Raw genomic sequence first — 4,666 nt, 5'->3', positions numbered from 1 at the left:
CAAAGCATTCATCCAGTGGGCTGAAATTTTTCATGCAATTTTCTCCATAGATCTCCAACATAATTGAGAAGGGGAGAAATAAAATTGCTCCAAACGCAAACACAAAAACAAAAAAAACCTGAAAAGTTAATTTGATATTTATGAGATCAAGAACAGGAAATATGATTCAAGATCTTAATGCCTGAAAAAGGAAAGTTTGAGAAATAAAAAGGTATGCGTATCAAGTCCTCCACTGAGTCTCAGCATAAGGCTAAAGAGGACAGGAATACAAAATTACAAACGTTTTTCAGAATACATACAACTTTTGCATGGGATCAATTAGATCAGTTACAAGGTTAAGCCCAAACATCTCCAGGCCTCAGTCTGCTGCCTGTTGACTGGGGATAAATATGTACAAACGTGTGAGCACACACCTCATACAGTGGTTGCAGTATTTAAAGGGCGTTGTGAAATGCTCAGAAGCAATAAAATAACAAAACTAAGTACAAAGAAGAAAGTGGCTAACGTGCTTATTTCTATTAAAATTTGAGTTGATGTCAGAGTGTTTCAAAAAATTCTTACTCAACCACAAAATCTCTATAAATGATATGATTCCCCATTAAGGTATAATTAACTTTTAAAAATGAGTTAAACAGCTAAAGAACCAAATGTTCTCCCATGTGAACAATAACTAAATGGAAATCGGTATGATCTGCTCAAACTGGAACATGAGAGATCTGGTTTCAAGCCCTGGCCCTGCTGCAGCCCTGCTATGTATAAATAGAATAAGGCCTGCATATTAGTTAGTTTGGTGGTATTGTAAGCTCCATGAAATAGGATGGTAATACTCAGACTTGTAATTATGTACAAATGACAGTAATTATTATTGTTAAACCATCTCTTGAAAATTGGTAACAAACTGCTGTTAACAATGGTTTTAATATGTATCATTATCATCTAGAGCTTAGACCTTTTTACACTGCATTAATGAAAACCACTGTTTAACAATGGCTGGTACCTACACCACAACCTTATTTTAATGTTGTCTCTATGTGTTAAAAAAAATATAACTAACATGCCAAAGGGACAAGGCTAGAGATCTGTTAAGTATGGTTTGTCTTAACTAGTCCTACAGCACAATTTCACAAGGTTTGTTGCCAAACATAGCAGCTGATCAAAGAAGTCAGAAAGTGCACATGTTCATGTTGTCAATCACGAGACAATCACATAGCTTGGTGCTGCTATCTGTGCGTTGGAGTATCACTGCAGCCAAGTTGAATTCCTACGGTTAGAGATATGGAAGCAATAGAGAATCATAGATCTATGTAAGCAGTAATGGACTTTTGTCAATTTACTCAGTAATGAATATTCATTTAGCTGCAAAGGAAACCTGAATATTCACTAAACTATAGGATTCTGTGTAGAGCCGTGACTCGGATGTGGATATCTTACATAATCTCTGGGCAGGTCACTCAATCTGTCTTACCTTCTCCTCCCACTGGAAAAAATATTTAGCTTCTCCTGACCTATGTCTGCTCTGACTGTTTAGACAGCAGTCTACTTGACACAGGGACTGTTTTTTTACACAGACAGTCAACTATTTACTTGTGACCTATGAAAGGTACTGACACTGAAATATTGCATATTTAAAATACTACGCATAACTCAATGCTATGCAGAATAATTACTGGATTCTATTTAAATTTTATTTTTCTGACAGAGATAGCCCATTGCATGCAGTCAGTTAGTACTGTATGTTTGAAAAGATCTCTCTCCCTGCAAAGCTGCATAGTAGCATCAGGAATGGTAAAATATTATTCTTTGATTTATAAGATCTCACAAACTCCAAAGTACTTTGTGCTTTGTAGGTTTAGGCGACTGTTCCAGGTCAGCAGTTCCTAAATGCCAGTGATTCATGGAGCCTTATTCCATTGATTAGCAGTATAAAATCATTTGAGAAAGCAACTACTAGAGTGTAGTTTAAAGGAGTAAAACAGAAGGTTAAAAAAAGAAGAGAGAGAAAAGGTAGCCTAAAGCAGCAACTTCCACACAAAGCAGAAATCTTGTCCAATTTCATTCCTCTTCATAGGGAGCTATCTTCTTAAATATACCAAATAGCTCATTTTTTTGAACTAGCAATCTTAATTTTTAAAAGTCTTGTCAAATATCATTTTAACAATAATCAATGAATTAATGCAATCATTGTATCTATAAGTAATTTACAAAGTTCCTTCTACATCTGTTTGACCACAGATCAGGAAAGAAACATCTAGTTAGTCTAATTTTGTTTTACTTTTGTGGACTAATAAAGTCCAAGCACATTATTCCTAGAGAGATGCATTTTTCTCCCAGACTGCTAAGCTGGTGCTGCAGGAGAAACAGGACTGATTTCTTCAGTCACACAGCACGCAGTGTTATTTGCAATATTTTATTCACATCTGTGCACACATTCCTCAGCTACTAGCATACAGGAGAAAAAATGTCAAATCTCTTTGATCTCAGCAATCTGCCATTAAAAATTGGAAGCATTCAGTCATTAAATTCACATTGAGAATTAGAAGTTACTCAACAAGTAGAAAACTCATTACATTATGGAAAAAAGTGCTCTACTTTGACTTATTCAACTACAACAAAACTTAACAGTAAAGAAATAAAAATCCTAAACTCATTACCTCTGTATCAATATGGCTATATATGGCAATATATAACACTACTTTTGCAACGCTGAGCTTTTAAAATAATCTTGAGTATTTTTATTCTTTAATAACACAACTCATCTACTTTGGAAAAACAAACAAACAAACAAAAAAAACAACCCTACAATCAAAAAGAACAAACTACCCACACTACCCACTAAAGAAAACTTCTACCCACAATGAAGTCGACCTACCTACATCCCTCTAAGCGTTGGTGTTTTACAGGAATCACTCACTGTACCTCCCTCTCCTTCAGTCCTCCATCAGCTGTTCCAGTTACAGAAAGGAAGATGAGCTCTGCAATCAGAACTTTGAGTTAGTAGAAGGAATGATTCAGTGCAGTCTCCTTAGTGGTCTTAGGTTTGTTTTTATGCCCATTTTATGTATTGGACAGGGGTAAGGCCTGGGAAAAACAAGAATTGTAGAATGCCTTAGGTTGGAAAGGACCTTAAAGATCACCTGAAGAAAGCAAGGAAGCACTAGTTCCAAACTCTCTGCTATGAGCAAGGTTACCACCCACCAGCTAAGGCTGCCCAGGGCCCCATCCAGCTTGGCTTTGAGCACCTCCAGGGATGGGGCATCCACAGCTTCTCTGGGCAGCCTGTGCCAGCACCTCACCACCCTCTGAGTAAAGAATTTCTTCCTCATGTCTAACCTAAATCTCCCCTCTTAGTTTAAAGCCATTCCCCCTTGTTCCATCATAATTAGACTGTGTAAAAAGAAGATGGTATGTCTGTACATCTAAAGGGGTAAATATCTGGAATCTGGAGGACCTTCTAGAATAAGGATATTATGGGGCTAAATTATTTTAAAATCCAAACTTTAACTTTTTCTTCCTTGACAAGAACTGTAATCTGCTGAAATAAAATAAATACAAAATAAAAAAGCATTTGGAACAGCAATTGTTTCACTGTTTTTGACTTTTTAGTAATCAATGCTTCATATATGGTGACCATCTAATGTATTAGCCGTGGCTCCTGCACTTCTTGGGGTATCTTTCCTGCTAGCAACCTATCCTCAAAATCAACTTTTATTCCTTTTCCTCACCACTCTCTGTCCTAGCCATGTCTTTTTTCAGATTTTCTTCTCATTGCAATTGTGGAAAACTGAAATAACTTAGTAAGGAAAACAACACCTATGTTAGCAGAAACAGCAGTTTGCTCTAGAATGAACGTTGAGATACACTTCCTTGGGACAAATAGTATAACCACACCTCTGATAAGATCTGATCTTCTCTCAGGCACTATGATGTGCTTTACTGCCTCTAGCAGATACAGACTTGCAAGATTCAGCAACCTTGAAAACACCTCTAGTATTGAGGGTCACAAGGAGAGGTCTTCTGCAGTATTGTTTCTATGGGACTTTCTATCAGATACCTTGAAGGCAGGGTTAACAGGACTAAAAACAGGGTCCAGAAGGACTATCTGAACACACCCATGAGATGAGGAGATAGGCAGCAGTGTGACACCAGTCTCCCCAGCTGGCTGTGAGGTGATGCAGCGCTGCCACGTGAGGTAGATGGGAAGCAGCCACAGAACACGATTCTTTCCATCAATTTTACAAGTCCAAAAACTGGGAGGGAGAAGAAGCCCCATTTTCCATTCCCCTAATTAACTGTAGTTAAAACCGATTGAGATCTGTGCTAAATAAACTGTTTGACAAGGCTGGCTTGTCGTTTGGTCAAACAAAAGCGTCTGCACCTCCTGGAATTCACCTCAGTTTTATGCGACTGAAGAAACGCTCCCTTAAATCGCTCAGAAACCGTTTTTCTCAGCTCTTCTTAACAGAAGGAACTGAGGAAACATCCCTCAACATTCCTAAAGTCCTTCCACGTCAGCTTATCGCCTGCTTTGGAAGTCACACCTGCTGCGCCTCTGCCCATGGCAGCCGCTCCGAGAAAGGTGCGCGCAGCCGTGCGCTGCCATCGCTGCGGTGCCAGCGCTGCCGAAGGCGGGGACAGGCACAGCTCAACCCGACGACCCACAGGCACC

This window comes from Meleagris gallopavo, chromosome 6 (assembly GCF_000146605.3).
Source record: "Meleagris gallopavo isolate NT-WF06-2002-E0010 breed Aviagen turkey brand Nicholas breeding stock chromosome 6, Turkey_5.1, whole genome shotgun sequence".
Taxonomy (NCBI): domain Eukaryota; kingdom Metazoa; phylum Chordata; class Aves; order Galliformes; family Phasianidae; genus Meleagris; species Meleagris gallopavo.
This window is presented reverse-complemented; position numbering follows the sequence as displayed.